Source organism: Kogia breviceps, chromosome 8 (assembly GCF_026419965.1).
Source record: "Kogia breviceps isolate mKogBre1 chromosome 8, mKogBre1 haplotype 1, whole genome shotgun sequence".
NCBI lineage: Eukaryota > Metazoa > Chordata > Mammalia > Artiodactyla > Physeteridae > Kogia > Kogia breviceps.
This window is the reverse complement of record NC_081317.1, coordinates 114,691,173-114,710,690: the sequence shown is the minus strand read 5'-3', so window position 1 is coordinate 114,710,690 and position 19,518 is coordinate 114,691,173. Positions and strand designations below refer to the sequence as shown.

Sequence of the window (19,518 nt, the reverse complement as noted above, 5' to 3'; positions counted from 1 at the left end):
GATCAAGTTCCTGTCAGAAGATGCTGTAGAAAAGCAGACAGTGAAGACAGACTCTCTGAAATGGGAAATTATCCTCAGACAAAGAGGCACACTGAACCCAATGATTAATAGCCTTTAACTTTGCAGTGCTTGACTTCGAAAAAGTGATAAATAGCAAAATACAAGAATAAAAAACAGGAATAATGATTTCTCCAACTCTTTTCATTTTCCCTCTTAAATAATTTCCTTTTTATTTTTTTATTTTTTTCATAGACTGAACAACTTAAAATGCAAACTGTTTCATAGTTTTGTACAAAGACTCTGAACGAGCACTTAAGGGCTGAGTTTCCATTTCAGGATTTTTAAGAGGTCTGTCAACTATTTTACTTATTGGGAACGACATCTGAGAAATGAGGTTGTTACTACATGGGGTTTTAAATGCATGTTTGATGGGGTTCACTGATGAACCATGATGGGGGTAGGGAGTGAGAGTGTAGGCGTTTGGGTAGCATGATTCACAGCTTTTCACCTTTGTTTCAAACAAAATTGATTTGCCGTTATATGTTTTATATGCTGGACTACTGTATGAACTTAATTGGAGACAAGCATTGGTAGTTTACTTCTCTTTTACACAAAGGTTTGTGGATGGTTTTTCTCTAACAATACCTGAGGATGAGGATAATAATTCTGAATTTATTTCCCAGAAGGGAAGAGGTTTAATCAATGAAAACAAAAGAGTACACTTCAAGAGAAAAGGGCATATGATTGTATAAGGACTTTCTTATGGCTTTATGCACACTGATGTCTGTCAGTGGATTCAGAATCCCAGAGTGATGCTGGGTGCTGAGATAGACAAGTCGTCAGCTGTTTCAGCTGTGATTGCAACCCCTCCTCTCACTGAACTCCAGACACCAGTTATGAGGATGCAAAATTTCAAGGACTTGTGTAACAGCATATCTGTCAGCACATTACCCCAAACCTACACTTGTGATTCTGCATTGCCTTTAGCCTGCTTTATACACTATGTTTCTGCTTTGAGATTCAAGATAACACCTGTTCCTCTTGCAACATGTACCTCCCTTTTCACAAGAGGAAACTTGACTTTGATAAGAACCAAAGATAGCATCAGAGATAAAGCAGCTTTGGTCTTAGAAATCAGCATGCAGGAGTATGCATGCAATGCTTCTAGGGCACTAGAAGGAGGGTGGAATGAGCCACTTGGAGCCTTTGCAACTGCTCAGAATATATCACGGGTACAAAGAGAACTGGGGATTCCATTGAAGAAGAGTAAATATCAAGATTCTACAAACAATAAAGGCTGGAGAAGGTGTGGAGAAAAGGGAACCCTCTTGCACTGTTGGTGGGAATGTAAATTGATACAGCCACTATGGAGAACAGTATGGAGGTTCCTTAAAAAACTAAAAATAGAGCTACCAGATGATCCAGCAATCCCACTCCTGGGCATAAACCCTGAGAAAACCGTAATTCAAAGTCATGTACCACAATGTTCATTGCAACACTATTTACAATAGCCAGGACATGGAAGCAACCTAAGTGTCCATCGACAGATGAATGCATAAAGAAGATGTGGCACAGATATACAATGGAATATTACTCAGCCATAAAAAGGAATGAAGTTGGGTCATTTTTATAGATGTGGATGGACCTATAGTCTCTTATGCAGAGTGAAGTAAGCCAGAAAGAGAAAACCAAATATTGTATATTAACATATATATGTGGAGTCTAGAAAAATGGCACCGATGAACCTATTTGCAGGGCAGGAATAGAGACGCAGATGTAGAGGATGGATGGGTGGACACAGCGGGGTAAAGGGGGATGGGGTGAATTGGGAGATGAGGATTGACATATGTACACGACCATGTGTAAAATAGATCTAGTGGGAACCTGCAGTGTAGCACAGGGAGCTCAGCTCGGTGCTCTGTGACGACCTAGAGGGGCAGGATGGGGTGGGGTGGGAGGGAGGCCCAGGAGGGAGGAGTATATGTATACATAGAGCTGATTCACTTCGTTGTACGGCAGAAATTAACACACCATTGTAAAGCAATTATACTCCAATGAAAAAAAAAATTAAATAAAATTTTAAAAGGTACTCACCATGGCACGCTGTAGAGATTTGATTCCACTCTTTGCCAAGGACCTCTCCAATTTAATACTTATGGTTATACAGTTAATTACTTCTGTGGATTATGTGTGTATTGCCCTCACCCCCTGCTCTTTCGCTATTTCCCGGTTTAAGTAGCAACAATGACTGAGTGAAGCAAGTTGCTTCAGTTGAAAATGAAAATATCACACACAGAGTAAAACGTGGGCATCCACTCTCTGAAAGCTGAGATATGGGCCGGAGTTGGGCTATGGAGATAAGAAATAAAGGAATGGGGCTTCCCTGGTGGCGCAGTGGTTGAGAGTCCGCCTGCCGATGCACGGGACATGTGTTCGAGCCCCGATCCGGGAAGATCCCACGTGCCGCGGAGCGGCTGGGCCCGTGAGTCGTGGCCGCTGAGCCTGCGCAGCCAGAGCCTGTGCTCCACAACGGGAGAGGCCACAGCAGTGAGAGGCCCGCGTACCACCAAAAAAAAAAAAAAAAAAGAAAGAAAAAGAAATAAAGGAATAACGTACTTTGCAGAGAAAACAAGTCCTGACTCTCCAAGGCCTAGTCATGGGAGCAGGGGCCGGGGGTGGTGTCAAGAAGGGATCTTGGCAGAGGGAGGAGGTGAATGAAGCACGTTCTGGGAAACAGAATGGAAAACGCTTTTCTCATGAAGACTTCAAGTGAGAATGCCCCGGCAGCTCTTGAATGAGCCCCCTGACCACAGCCGGAGCAGAGGAGTGGGGGCCCGGGTGCTGTCTGACCGAGGGGGCTCTGTGATTATCCTTTTACTAGTACCCGCTCCCACTGGGCTAGACTTCTGACAGGTCCCAGTAGTTGGAACTGCGGTGCATACACAGCCTGGTGATGCTGACCGCTTCAGGTCAAGTTCCTTTTCACTGAACAAAGGAAAACGTTGAAATGTGGGCGGATACTTAGAGAACGTGAAATGTGCTGATATTTGGGGTGAAGCTACTATGAAAAGTACATCCTCTCTTTGGAGGTATCTTAAAATAGATTTGAATGACCTAAGGATACATGTTGCTTAACAAGTAATAACATCAGTGTGTACAAACAAGCCCAAGACATCTCTTTGAAGTTTTGACTGACTTCCATCTTCTAAATGTTTTGGCCTCAGAAGCACCCTAGATCATCCTTTGATGCATTTGGTAATTAAATCCAAAATGAGAAAACATGTGGAAATATAGTTTCTAAAGCTACAAATTTGCGATATTTACTTAGAGAAGTTAAGAATCTGATGCACACACCGTTGTGATCACTTTTCCAATTGTATTATTTATAATAAACTGCTCTTAATTTTTAATACAGCATTGGACACGAGAATTCAGACAGGGATTAAGAATAGTCCCTCATAATATGTTCAATAAATGTGACATGTTAAAATTTAATTTTAAGTAAAGCAACAGTTGAAGCATTTAACTTACCAAATCTACAGACCTAGTTCCATCTAGTGTATTTAGAATGTAGTCTGTCCTATTAAAAAAGTGAATTCTCTGTATTCTATAATTAGGCCTTTTTATGCAAATGTCTTTCCTGATGAATTGCAAGGCTTGGATTTGTAGGTCAACAGTCTAGGTGAGGAGCAGATTAGTTTTAAACACTGTTAATTCACTATCGATCACTTTTAAACTCTTTGGCACCTGGTGCAGGAACTCCTTGCGAATAATTTATATATTCATGTCCATTACGAACTTTCAGAAAATCTTTATTCTGCACCTGTTATGTTTGAGCTGCTTATATTCAGTGTACCGTACGCTCACCCCACCCTGTTATTTATATTTCTTCCATACAACTTGCATCTTATTAGTACTATGAATAGTAATTTTCACTAGGATTAATATGATTTTGTTTATTTTAGGTCTTGTCTTTTCCAATGTGTATCTTTAAGATCATGTCCTTTTTGAGGATGAGTTTTTCATCTGTCTCCCAAGCAAGGCACTCTTCAGTAGAAAATAGCAATGCAGGATTCTTTTCACATGAAGAAGACTTAATGGTATTTCCCCCAAACTGGACTGCATTGTTTCAGGGCCAATGTGGCCTTTCCTTCAACCATAAGGCACTAATTATCTGTGTATACTTTGAGTTGCTGCCACAGAAAGGTAGCCAAAGAAATGGAATCCTACTAATTAAAAAATAATATTCACTAATGCAATGACACATGAAATCATTCCCTCTAAAATATCCCTGTGTATTTACTTTTGTAATTATTCTTTAATTAATAGAGGTGGTGGTCATTATAAAAATTCAAAACAAATTCATATTAAATTAAAAATCTTGCAAAATGTAACATTTTATGAGTTAAAATGATGTTGGATTACCACTTAAATCTCTAGAATAGTTAAGTTATGAATTAGAAAGGTTAAAAATAAAAAAATGAGATAGTTGTATAAAAATAATTTAAAATCTAAGGATGTAAAAGCATTCCAAACTTTGATGAAACATATTACATTCTTAAAAATTAAATGTTCTGGCTTTTAATACTATAATAATTTATTATACAATTAACATTTAGGTGTATCCGCTTCTGCTTTAGCAATTTTTAAAATTAATTTTATTGGACTATAGTTGATTTACAATGTTGTGTTAGTTTCAGGTGTACAGCAAAGTGAAACAGTTATACATATACATACATCCGTTCTTTTTTAGATTATTTTCCCATATAGGTCTTTACAGAGTATTGAGTAGAGTTCCCTGTGCCATACAGTAGGTTCTTATTAGTTATCTATTTTACATATAGTAATGTGTATGTGTCAAACCCAATCTCCCAATTTATCCCTCCTTCCTCCATCCCCTTAGGTAACTAAGTTTGTTTTCTACATCTGTGACTCTGTTTCTGCTTTGTGAAAAAGTTCATTTGCATTAGCAATTTTTAATGTTCATGTCATTATCATCTACTCATTTGTCCAAATCAAATATCTGGGAATAAATCTCCGCTTCAAAGTGTACTTTAGTTTCCATGTTCATTATTTTCCACATTTGCTGATTTTCACCTCTTGAGGCTTCTCCAATCCATGCAGCACAGAGAGGGGTCTAGGGCAGCCTCTCGTCAACCATCACTTCATCCCTGCAAGCATTTACTAACCCTCTTATCATGTTGTGTTTACATTTCTCACTCTCTTACTAAATTATCACTTCCTGAATTGTAGGGACCAAGTTCTGTTCATAAGCCTGTTCCCAGTACGTATTACTATTTTGTGTTTCAAAAAAAATCTGCTAAAATATTGTTAAAATATCTGTTGAGGTCAAAATGGGAACAAAAGAAATACAATTTCCAGATCAACAGAGTGGGAAACTGTTTTAATTTCCAGTGTGAGATTAATTGAAAAAAACAGCCATTGGTTTTCCAGTCTGGCTTTCATCCTGCTGTAAAATGACTAACCAGATTGATGGGTTTAGAAGTAAGTGGTTTCACTGAGGATGTGTAATCTGTGAGTGACAGTATGTTGTTAGCAGCTTGGAGTGAAAAACAAGAGATAAATATAATGATAATTTGATGGAAAGGAGGAAGAAGAGGAAATCTGATTTTTGTTTTATAGTTTGTATGTTTTTAATGATTCTGCGTAATTTTTTTTTTACCATTTGAGAAATTAAAGAAACTGATTCTTACTGAGAGTGTGGAGTAAGCATTGTGCCTTTCTGTATAATCTTTTCTTCAAAATCTGTTTGCTGTGGATGTACAATCTTAATACATTGACTCTCCCTCTCAACTGCTGTATCTCAACTACTTTTGCTTTCACCAGTGATAACAAAAATTTATTTGGGTATGTTTCTAAATTTTCATGGAGCTATAATACTCGGAAATCAGTAAATCTTCTCACATTGGAAAATCTATCCGATGTAGAATTTTAAAAATCTTATTAACTAGATGTATCAACCATGGAAAATTATTAATATAGTACATGTGGAGTCACATAAGTAAATTCTCAAAATACAAGACACCCTGGATTTAGGAAACATATTTCTCTGCTTAAGGCACATTCATCTACACACTTTTCAAATTTGTCCTGGGTTTTGCTTGAATACACATTCAGACATTGAATGTGTTTCTTAAACCAAACACAGGGGTTTAATCCTATGGTTCAAGATGGTTGAGCTGATTATAGACCTAAATGTAAGCCCTAAAACTATAAAACTTTTCAAAGAAAATTTAGAAGAAAAATCTTTCTTACAGTATTTCTCAGGTCATGAAATCACAAACTATAAAAGAAAAACAGTGATAAGGAAATCTAATCAAAATTAGTGAGTACTGCTCCTCAAAAGAGAGTTAAGGAAATGAAAAGTAAACTATAGTCTCAGAGAAAGTATTAGCAAAACGTGTATCTGATAAAGGACTTATATTCAGAATATATGATGTATACTTCCAACTCAGTATATAAGACAAATGACTCAATATAACAGGTAAAAGATCTGAACAAACACTTCACTTAAGTAGGTAAATGAATGGCTATGCTCAACATCCTTAGTCATTAAATACAATCTAAATTAAATTACAAAGTAAATGCAAATTACAATGACAATTAAATGTCACCATACACCCATTAGAGTGGCTCACATAAAAAATCATGGCTGTAGCAAGGAACACATACTCTCCTGTGTTGCTGCTGGGGATGAAAATAAATGGCGTGTCCAATTTAGACACTAGCTTCACAGTGCATTCCATAGGTAAATGTACAGGTAAATGTCACCACATGACTCAACAGTCCCTCTTTTTGATATTTACCCAAGATTAATTAAAACATAAACACACAAATACTTACATTCAGTTTTTTAATATCAAGCCATTCATATTCCTCCCAAAATGAAAATGTCTATCAACTTGTGAACAGATAAAAACTGTGGTGAAAATATATACATTTGAATTCTTTTAATGAAAAAACAAAGAAAAATGCTGCTACAAAAAATAGCATGGGTGAAATGCAAAAGAAATTTGTTCGTGACAAAAACAAGACACATGGATGAATATATACTTTATGATTCTATTTATGAAACTCAAGAAAAGTCATAACTGTTAGCAGATTAGTCATTTCCAGATGGTTGGGGTATGTGGATTTAGTAATCATGGCTGTGTGGTAACTGTTATCCAACTTTATATACTTATCAATAGCATTTGAATTGTATACTTAAAAAGAGTGTATTTCCTTGTATGTGTTAACGGGTTCAAGCTTGTACGGCTTGCTGCATGACAGGCCAATAAATTGAGTTGTTGGGGCAAAGAATAGCGACTTTTTCAGAAAACCAGCAGACAGAGAAGATGGTGGACTAGCTTCCCAGAGAACCATCTTCCCTGAGTTAGAATTCAGTCTTCTTTTATATTATAAGGGAAGGGGTGTGTAGCTTGCCGTTGCAAACTTCTTGGTGTCAGATCCTTTGTTCTTGCAGCTGTCCAGTTAGGTCTGGAGGTTTATGTTCCAATAAACCTCCAACAAGACAAATGTTATTCTCTGTTCTGCAACTTTTTATCTCTATATGAATAGGAAAATGTTATACCTTTAAAGGTCAGGGCCTTGAGAATGGGCTCTCCTGTATATTTCAGGCTAGAGGCAACAATCTTAACTTGTAGCGAAAGCAATAGAATACACAGGTTAAGTAAAAGAAAGAGATCTAATGTGGAGTCAGATATATTCTTCCCTATTACACATGTATATTAAAACTCCAAAAGCTAAAAATATTTTACAAATATATTTTAAAAATTGGTGAGCAAGAATCCCTTCTTGACTTACATTAATCAAATCGAACATTTTGTACAATTATTATTAGTTTATAATTTATCATATTTAATTTGGGAAATAAAGAGAACTTCATAATAGGACAAAATTACACATAGGGTGATAATAATGAAATAATTTTATTTTCTATACGTCACTCAGCAAATGGACTGATATGCTGCTTGTCAGCTTTTATAAGTTAAATGCTCATGATGAAACGTCTAAGACGACCAGTAAATAATAGAAAAAGACTATGTAACATAGCTACTATCACTTAAAAGAGACATATAAGGAGAAAAATACAGGTATACTCCTTTTATTGCACTTCACTTTATTGTGCTTTGTGGATACTTCATTTTTTACAAACTGAATGTTTGTGACAACCCTGAGTCTAGCAAGTCTATTGGCGCCATTTTTCCAACAGCATTTGTTCACATTGTGTCTCTGTGTTAACAATTCTTGCAATATTTCAGACTTTTTCATTATTGTTATATGATTTTGGTGATCTGTGATTTGTGATCTTTGATGTTACTCTTGTAATTGTTTTGGGGACACCACAAAGCTCACCCATATAAGGTCAGAAATTTAATCTTCAGTGTTGTGTGTGTTCTGACTGCCCCACCAATCGACCATTCCCCTGTCCCTCTCCCTCCCCTCAGGCCTCCATGTTGTACACAAAACTATCTAAACTAGGACAATTAATAACCCCACAATGGTCTCTAAGTGTTCAAGTGAAAGTAAAAGTCACATATATCTCATTTTAAATCAAAAGCTAGAAATGATTAAGCTTATGTGAAAGCCAAGATAGGCTGAGAGCCACGACTCTTTCACCAAACAGTTAGCCAAGTTCTGAATGCAGAGGAAAATTGCTTGAAGGAAATTACAAGTTGAATCTAAAATATGATACAAACGAACTTATTTACAAAACAGAAACAGACTCATAGACATAGAAAACAAACTTGTGGTTACCAAAGGGGAAAGGGGGTGGGGGAGGGATAAATTAGGAGTTAAGGATTAACATATAGACACCACTATATATAAAATAGATAACCAACAAAAACCTATTGTATAGCACAGGGAACTATATTCAATATCCATAATAAACCATAATGAAAAATAATATGAAAAAGAATTATATATAACTGAATCACTTTGCTGTATGCTTGAAACTAATACAACATTGTAAATCAACTATACTTCAGTTTTTAAAAAGTGTGCTACTTCAGTGAACACACAAATTATAAGAAAGTGAAACAGCCTTATTGCTGTTGTGAAGAAAATTTTAGTGGTCTCAGTAGAAGACCAAACCAGCCACAACATTCCCTTAATCCAAAGCCTAATCCAGAGCAGGGCCACAACTCTTCAATTCTCTGAAGGCTGAGAGAGGTGAGGAAGCTGCAGAAGAAAAGTCTGAAGGTAGCTGAGGTTTGTTCATGAGGTTTAAGGAAAGAAGCCATCTTCATAACATAAATGCAAGGTGAGACAGTAAGTGTTGATGCAGAAGCTGTAGCAAGTTATCCCAAAGATCTAGCTAAGATAATTAATGAAGGTGGCTGCACTGAACAACAGATTTTCAGTGTAGACAAAACAGCCTTCTATTGGAAGAAGATGCCATCTAGGACTCTTATAGCTAAAGAGGAGAAGTCAATGCCTAGCTTCAAAGCTTCAGAGGACAGGCTCACTCTCTTGTTAGGGGCTAATGTATCTGGTGACTTCAAGTTGAAGCCAATGTTCATTTACCATCTGAAAATCCTAGGACCCTCAAGAATTATGCTCAATCTACTTTTCCTGTGCTTTATCACTGGAATGGCAAAGACTGAATAGTAGCACATCTGTTTACAACATGGTTGACTGACTACTGTAAGCCTACTGTTAAGACCTACTGCTCAGAAAAAAAAAAAAAAGTCCCTTCAAAATATTACTGCGCATTGACAACACACCTCGTCATTCAAGAGCTCTGATGGAGATGGACAGTGAGATTCATGTTGCTTTCATGCCTGCTAACACAGCATCCATTCTGCAACCCATGGATCAAGGAGGAATTTCAATTTTCAAGTTTCATTATGTAAGAAATGCATTTAGTAAGGCTATAGCTTCCACAGATAGTGATTCCTCTGATGGATCTGGGAAAAGTCAACTGTAAACTTTCTGGAAAGGATTCACTATTCTAGATACCAATAAGAAGATTCATGGGAAGAAGTCAAAATATCAACATTAACAAGAATTTGGAAGAAGTTGATTCTAACCCTCATGGACGACTTTGAGGTGTTCAAGACTTCAGTGGAGGAAGTAACTGCAGATGTGGTGGAAACAGCAGGAGAACTAGAATAAGAAGTGGAACCTGACCTAAGTGTCCAATGACAGATGAATGGATAAAGAAGATGTGGCACATATATACAATGGAATGTTACTCAGCCATAAAAAGAAACGAAATTGAGTTATTTGTAGTGAGGTGGATGGACCTAGAGTCTGTCATACAGAGTGAAGTAAGTCAGAAAGAGAAAAACAAATACCATATGCTAACACATATATATGGAATCTAGGGAAAAAAAAAAAAGGTTCTGAAGAACCTAGGGGCAGGACAAGAATAAAGATGCAGATGCAGAGGATGGACTTGAGGACACGGGGAGGGGGAAAGGTAAGCTGGGACGAAGTGAGAGAGTGGCATGGACATATACACAATACCAAATGTAGAATAAATAGCTAGTGGGAAGCAGCTGCATAGCACAGGAAGATCAGCTCGGTGCTTTGTGACCACCTAGATGGGTGGGATAGGGAGGGAGATGCAAGAGGGAGGGAACATGGAGATATATGTATATGTATACCTGATTCACTTTGTTGTAAAGCAGAAACTAATGCACCATTGTAAAGCAATTGTACTCCAGTAAAGATGTAAAAATAAGGAAGTGGAGCCTGAAGAGGTGAGTGAATTGCTGCCATCTCTGGATGAGGGGTTGCCTCTTCTGTAAGAGCAAAGAAAGTGGTTCCTTATGATGGAATCTGCTCTGGGTGAAGATGCTATGAGGATTGCTGAAATGACAACAAAGGATTTAGAATATTATCTAAACTTAGTGGATAAAGCAGCAGCAGGGTTTGAGAGGATTGATTCCAATTCTGAAAGGAGTTCTACTCTGGATAAAACGCTGTCAAACAGCATTGCATGCAACAGAGAAAGTGTTCATAAGAGGAAGTCAATCGATGTGGCAGACTCCACTGTTGTCTTGTTTTCAGAAATTTCCACAGTCACCCCAGCCTTCAGCAGCCACCATCGAGGCAGCACCCTCCACCGGCAAAAAGATTACAACTCTCTAAAGGCTAAGATGATGGTTAACATTTTTAGCAAAAAAAGTATTTTTTAAATTAAGGTATATGAATTGTTTTTTAAGACATAATGCTTTTGCATACTTAACAGATATCAGGATACTATAAGCATAACTGTTATATGCACTGGAAAAACAAAAAATTTGTGGGATTTGCCTTATTGCAATATTTGCTTTATTGCAGTGGTCTGTAACCAAACCCAACATAGGTATGAGGAGTGCGTATATAGAAAACCCAAAAGCAACAAGTGATGTTTGAAAAAAAATCTGAATATTTTTATTACCACAGGGGATTTAAACTAATTGTGCCAAGTAAAAGACTAGGATACCAGATTATATATGAAAATCTAGTAGCATGCTATTTATAAGATACACACTAAAATCATAAGATTATAGAAAGCTTGAAAATAAAAGGATGGAAAAGACATAAGAGGGAAAAAAATAGTTGAGTTTGTTACGGGACAAAACATTCAATTAGCTAAGTAAGCAAAAAAATAAAATAGTCTAAAACTACATAAATTTTCACAACAATAGAAAAAAATGAAAAATTCACCATTGCAGTATGTAACTGTACCATATCCCTCTTAATTATTTGTTTTGCAGGCAAGAATTTAGTGAAGATATAAAAATTTTGAACAACACAAATAGTGACTTCCATTTATTGAAAATATTAAACTATGAATATAATAGCTTGTGAATTACTTGAACACACATTGAACATTTACAGACAACTGGCCATTTTCTAAAATAAAAAGCAATTTTTGATAACTATCAAAATTAAGAATGTATAAAACTCCTCCTCTTATGATAAGACAAGTAAATTTTAGCAGCCAATAAAAGACAGTAAACAACAACAAAAATCTCTGTGCTTGAAAATTTAAAAGCACACTGCTAAAAACCTCAGTCCAAAAATAATTCATGGTAATAATTTATAAAATAAGTAGAATACAATATATATGCATATCAATGAATGTGATATACAGTGACAATAATTCTTAGAGGGAAATATAAATTTTTCTAATAAAATGATATTTAAAAATAATGACCTTATCATTTGAATTAAGATGTCAGTAAAATAATGAAAATATTATATTGAAGAAGAAATTAATGATACAGAACACTAAGTTATAATAGACAATATCAACAAAGCCAAATGTTAATTCTTTTATATGACTAATTAAATTAAAAAATATTTTAAGGGAGTTAAGAAACAAAAATGAGAAAGCATACCTAATGTAATAATTTTAGTACAATGTGTTTATTTTTAGTGCAATTTATTTAATGCAATTTATTGCTACAATTGTAGCAAACATTTAAAAATGTATGAGAATGCTATTACAACCTTCATGGCAATGTATTTGTAGCTTAGATGAGATGGACAACTTTCTAGGAAAATAGAGTTAATTAAAATAAATTCAAGAAAGAATGCTTAACTAATACTGTAACCAATTTAAAAAAGAATCAGGTATTACGTGGCACCATGTTATTTTGGTTGTCTTGCCTGAAAGGTTTATGTTTTTCTCATCCTCTTTGTATAGTTTTTCATTGTCGTCGTTGTTTGGAAGAAAGGTAATATTTGTCACTCCTGATGCTCCATGTTTGTTTTCTACTGCCATACCAGTTTTGTTTGTTAGTACTAGCAATTCTGGATCACCGAGGACTTGAACAGTGGAAGGTGTGGAAATGTGGTTGACTCTGATTTCCTTTTAGCGGACATTTATTAAACAGTTCATTCCTTCAGTTACTCATATAGCAGCTAAGAGGCTCAAAACCGTGTGAAGGAAGCAGTTGATGCTATGAGCTAAAGTTTCTTTAGAGTTTACTCCCCCATAAATCATGATGGGGGAGTATAGAATCTATAAGTAAATCCAACTGTGTCTTCTGGTAAAGTAGTATGAAAATCATACCAGTAACTTAAAATTTTATTAAAGGGGTACCTAGATTAAAAAAAAAAAAGAATCAATTTTAAGCATTTTCCTAAAGGAAGTAAATTGATATACTATGTAAATTCTTTTCAAAATATGAGGAAACTGGTCATTCTTTGTATATTTAAGTTTCTTTCTCATAGAATACAAAAAAAAACCCCAGAACAGCTCCCCAAGATTTTTATGAGGTCTGCACAACTGCTTTAACAAAATTAGACACATGCAGGAAAAGAAAAATTTTCTGAATGATTGCATTTATGGATATAGATTTTTTAAAAATCTTAAAAGGTTAGCAAACACAAACCATGTGCAAAAATCCAATATATTATGAAATGGAGTTAACCTAAAAATATTGGGACAATTTTTAACAAAATGTGGTGCTTTACCATATTTACACATTAAAGTAGAAAGACATATGAGCATCTCAGTAAGTGTAGGAAAAGTATTGACAAATTTCAACAATTTATTTTTGAAATCAGTTCAGTACTGGTACTTATGCTGATAAAGTATATCTACATAATTCTTTCAGAAATTATAATTCTCAACAGTGAAATTTTAGAAGAATTCACTCTAGATAAAGAACAAAATTAAAATGTGCACTTTCCTTGCTTTCTGACCCCAGCTAGTATTTCCAATGAAAAAAGAAAATAAATATTATAAGAATGATAAAGAAAACAAATCTGTGAATATTGTGGAAGATGTGACTATCTTCACTGAGAATCCAAAATAGTGTACCAAGAAATGATTCGAAATAATAGACAAATTTAACAGCATATCTGCTTGAAGATCCATATACAAGGGTCAACTAAATTTTAGAAACTAACCGGAAGCATATAGAAAATGCAATATTTATTTCATTAAAAAGTACCTCAGTAACTAATTAAAACTTTTCTGGAAAATATGATTATTTATTTGTTTCCTAATTGATATTCAGACACAGTACTATTCCAATTAAAATCCCAGCAAGACTTTGCTAAACTTTGGCAAGATCTTTCTCATATTTATATACAAAGAGTATAGGCTAGGGAAATTGTTCTACCAGATAGGAAAGTTGATTTTAAACCTAGGATAGTTGAGACTGTGAGTTAAAGGAGTAGTCAAATGAAATGATAGAACAGCAAAAAAAAAATCTCAGGAGCAGACATACTTATGTGAAAACTCAGATGTTTCAGACTTCCCTTTGCATGGCATTAGGGAAATGATCCTACAAATAATTTGTTATTTTTAGAGGAATATTGAAGTTAGATCTTTAGTTTTCACTATATGTACTAGAAAATAATTGCTGATGGATTAATCCCTTGAATGAGATGCAACATTTTTAGTCATTTAGAAGAAAGCATGGCTTTTGGGTTCATTTTATGTGTATGAATCACAGTACTGAAATCAATTCACATAACGATCCAAATATAAAGAGAGAAATATTTTGTGTAGTAAGCAAGCAACTTTGGTCGTGCACGGCTCATGGATCCCCGTTATTCCCATAAGGGTCATCTTTCTGAAGGATTGGTTACTAAATGGTACAGATCTCTACATCTTTTACTTTCTCCTAATAATTATACTAAAGCCATTGGCATGTGGGCTGCAGGCTGCATCTTTGCTGAAATGCTGAGTGGTAAAACCCGCTTTCCAGGTGTCCATGAACTTGAACAGATGCAGCTGATTTTAGAATCTCTTCCTGTCGTACGTGAGGAAAATTGTCGGGAGCTGCTCAGCGCAATTCCAGCTTACATTAGAAATGATATGACTGAGCCACACAAACCTTTAACTCAGCTGCTTCCGGGAATTAGTCAAGAAGCACTGGATTTCCTGGGACAAATTTTGACATTTAGCCCCATGGATCAGTTGACAGAAGAAGCAGCACTTTCCCATCCTTACATGAGCATTTATTCTTTTCCAATGCATGAGCCAATGTCAAGTCATCCTTTTCATATTGAAGATGAAGTTGATGATACTTTGCTTATGGATGAAACTCATAGTCACATTTATAACTGGGAAAGGTACCATGATTGTCAGTTTTCAGAGCATGATTGGCCTATACATAACAACTTTGATATTGATGAAGTTCAGCTTGACCCAAGAGCTCTGTCCGATGTCACTGATGAAGAAGAAGTACAAGTCGATCCTTGAAAATATTTGGATGGAGATCGTGAAAAGTATTTGGAGGATCCTGCTTTTGACACCAGTTACTCTACTGAGCCTTGTTGGCAATACTCAGGTCATCGTGAAAACAAATATTGTGATCTGGAGTGTAGCCATACTTGTAACTACAAAACGAGGTCATCATCATACTTAGGTAACTTAGTTTGGAGAGAGAGTGAAGATAATCATTACTATGAACCCAAGCTTATTATAGATCTTTCCAGTTGGAAAGAACAAAGCAAAGAAAAATCTGATAAGAAAGGCAAGTCAAAATGTGAAAGGAATGGATTGGTTAAAGCCCAGATAGCTCTAGAGGAAACGTCACAGCAACTGGCTGAAAAAGAAAGGGGAAAGAATCAGGGATTTGACTTTGATTCCTTTATTGCAGGAACTATTCAACTTAGTTCACAACATGAGGCTACTGCTGTTGTTGACAAATTCAATGACTTGAATAGCTCCGTGTCCCAACTAGAATTGAAAAGTCTGATATCCAAGTCAGTAAGCCGAGAAAAGCAGGAGAAGGGAATGGCCAGTTTGGCTCAATTAGAAGGCTTGTACCAGTCTTCTTGGGAGAGCCAGTTTGTGGGAGGTGGGGAGGACTGTTTTCTCATAGATCAGTTTTGTTGTGAGGTAAGGAAGGATGAGCAAATTGAAAAGGAAAGCACTTACACCAGTTACCTGGACAAGTTCTTTAGCCGGAAAGGGGATACTGAAATGCTAGAAACTGAGCCGGTAGAGGATGGGAAGCTTGGGGAGAGAGGAGATGAGGAAGGATTTCTGAACAACAGCGGGGGGTTCCTCTTTAACAAGCAGCTTGAATCCATAGGCATGCCACAGTTTCACAGTCCAGTTGGGTCACCACTTAAATCAACACAGGCCCCATTAACACCTTCTGCTATGAAATCTTCCCCTCAGATTCCTCATAAAACATACAGCAGCATTCTGAAACATCTGAACTAAAACACCCAGAGGACATTTCTTTCTGTATTTTCATGAAATGTGTTTTGTCTTCTTTATTACTAGTGTTTAAGTCATTTTTTCACTTGAATCAGATGGTGTCATTTAGAAAGGATATTTTCTTGGTTTTTAAAATCCAGACTTTTCTTCTACGTGTGAGATGGTTTTTGTTTTAACTGGCATACCGTTTGCACACAAAAGTAAAGAATAGAGCAAAATAAGGCAATGCAGGAGGAGACAAAAGAAATGCACTAAGACAAATAAAAAACGTTCTCTCATAGAATAATGATCTGTTTTACAGGAAACAAAAATCTTGCCTTGAAATTTACACAGTGAGACTTACATAATTGCATGAAAATATCTATTTTTTTTCCTAAAACATTTTTCATTCATGAGTATTTTCAAGTTTTTCATAGTGTACACATTTCTTAAAAACACATGATGCCAGCGGCAACTGAAAATGAATGCCGAATTTGGTACACATGTGTTATCTACCTCAAGGAACAAAAGTATGTGACAAAACATATACCAGCCATAGTGCTTCACAATATGCATTTCTATTTAGCCAGCGTTTATTGTAATAAACTGTTCTTAATAAGATTCACTCACCGTTTATAAATGTTCTGCTATGCATTCTTTATAGTGAAGTGTTACTACATCACATCTTATTTATTTTAGCAAATCAGTATATTTTCTGTATTTAATTATAGAAAGTTAACTTAGTTTTTGAAATTTATTTGCAAATACACTTTTTCCATTTGGCACTATGGTTTGTTGCCTACTTAGCTGAATATATAATGTCAGCTTATCCTAAGGCTGTCCATGTACTTAATTTACTTAAGTATTCATTTTAAGTAAAGCACTCACTGTGTACAGGAATTTGTATTTTGGAGGGGTTCGATCTATCTACAAAGAACAATTAGGAATTACTTTATTATAAAATTCTCCTAGAAGTCTTAATTGTGTTTATTTTTTTAAAAAAGAACTGTAATGTTAGACTTGTGTGCGTGGAAGTAATTAAGGTACATCATTATTGTAGTTTAAAAGTTGTACATGATAAGACATATTTTGTTTTTACTGTATGTTCTTACTGAATGATCTATTCCCCATCCCAAGGCAAGCATGAATACAATTAGGTTAAATGTAACATGTGGCATTGCAGTCTCTTAGAATTTGTTTCATCTATTTTATTTTATTGAATACTGTCTGTATCTTTGGTTATCCTGTTTGAAGAAAAAGGACAAATAAATCATGGCCGGCAAAAAAAAAAAAAAAAAAAAAAAAAAAAAAAACCACCTTAAATGTTGTGAAAAAGTCAGTTGAAGAAACAGTTTGCCACAGGTCCTGAGCATCCCTGCATGTTTTTGCTGCATGTGACGGACTGAAAGCTCTCCTGATCTGAGTCAGCTCTATGTAGGTGTCTGACTGTGTAGGTCAAAGGCATTGGTGTAACTACCGTGTAACTGACTGCCTGCTTCCCTGGGTGCGTGTGGAGGGCGTGAAGGAGGACCAGGAGGACGGGCATTTTTGCTGCTTGGTACAGTGTTTGCTCTTGGGTCAACATAGGCAGGACCCTTAGCCCTGAGTCCCTTAGCTGTGAATCCTGTCTACTTTGCATGTGGTATGTATGTGCTTGTCAGAGAGAGACACAGCTGAATGCTAGGTAGAGCTGGAAGGATGGATTTTCATCATGCTGTACTACTGCTATAAGGAAGAGTCCAGCGTGAACTGAATTCAATTTCAATTTGTACAGAGGTGACTCAGTATTTTAAAGGGGCGTGAGCAAGGGCGCAGTAGAGTGAGTGAATGAAAAATACAAGAGGAGGACAGGAATGTTGGTCCATGAACCCCATCCGGGTTTGCTAACTGGCGTTTATGGAAATTAGGCTCCTCCCCTTCCACAGAGGCTGGGGGACCAGGGCCCTGTCTTCAGGTGTTGGATGGAACAAATAGTACATTCTTTTCGCAGCTTCAGTTTTTTCAGGAAGGCACTTTAAAAGGTGGGAAGCTCACCCTAGTGATGTGGCCTTGAGATGTTAGTGTTTTGTTCAAAACTTCATAAGCCTAGGTTGAGGCTAGTCAAGAACAGGGCCAAGAGGGAGCCTAGTTGAGTTTGGTCAAGGAGGGAGCCCTGTCAGCCTTGACCCAGTTCTTCATTCTCATGGAATTGAGAGCAGCACAAAGGATGAAAGTATGGTAATACTCATGATGTTTGCTGCTGTGTTGTGAGTAATGGTTTCTTCTCTCTTCTTTAGAATTGTCTTGTGTTCGTCAGTACCTGTGATGTGGGGCTGCCGAGCTAACACGTGCCTTTGCAGGTGGGGTGCAATCTCAGACCCTTCACATTCCCGACAGCCATCAACCTAAAGAAGATATTTGTGACATCTGGAACCAACACACACTACACTATACATAGAAAGAATTTCTGGGAATTAATAAGAAAAGGGAAAAACAACAAAGTACAAACAGACCTAAGAAAGGATTGGTTGTTTAAAATAGGAGAAAACATGTTAAATAAACAAATAAAAATATGTTCTTAACTTGTAATTAGTGAAACAAATATAAGGGAGATGACAATAAGATAGAATTTTACACTCATTATTTTGGCCACAAATGAGATGCGTGACAATAGCCAGTTTTGGATAGGATATGGAATGAGGAGAAATTGTATACTTTGTTGTTTTGAGCGTACAATGGGAAAAACCACTTTGGAAGAGATTAGCATTCAATACTCTGTAATCCTGCAATATTTTTTATTATCTTGCAAGTGAAGGGGAGCAGATACACCACTTCAAATATGACATAGATATTCAGGACATACCACACCAAATGATGCCACTTTGGTGTATTGATTGGTTTGAGCTGTAGGCCCTTGGTAAAAAGGCGGTAGAGGGAGAGGCTTTCTCTGAACTCTTTTTATCTGTCCAAACATAAATTCTACAAAAGGAGCTGCAGGGTCACAGATCCACTCCACAGGAGTTTCATCAACCAGGGAAGATCGACTCTTAATCACAGGAGAGACTAGTAATCAATTCCACACGCAAACAAACTTTGTCACAAACTGTCAGATCTCCCATCTCTCTTTCTAAGGGCTCATTCGTTTTTCCTACAAATCATTTCCTCTCCCCTAAGTTGTCGACATCCCCCCTCCCCTTTCCCTATTAAAATGGTATTTAAGCCTGAATTCTAAGCCACCTTGGGGAGTAAATGATATACTTTGCCCTGTGTATCTCCCATGTATATGTGAGGTATACGTGTTAATACGTTGTGTTTGTTTTCCTCTCGTTAATCTGTTTCTCATGACAGAGTGTCTCAGCCAAGAACTCAGAAGAGTGGAGGGAAGATGATTTTCCTTCCTTACACAA

The 19,518-nt window shown here is 36.4% G+C and overlaps 1 protein-coding gene and 1 pseudogene across 1 annotated transcript in view; both read left to right on the top strand.

Annotated features, from left to right (window-relative positions):
* The window catches only part of GALNTL6 (polypeptide N-acetylgalactosaminyltransferase like 6), a 1,725,164-nt gene that overhangs the window by 291,139 nt on the left and 1,414,507 nt on the right, over positions 1 to 19,518 (top strand). The gene's annotated exons all lie outside the window — the stretch shown is intronic.
* On the top strand, positions 10,806 to 16,159 carry LOC131760883 (mitogen-activated protein kinase 6 pseudogene; annotated as a pseudogene).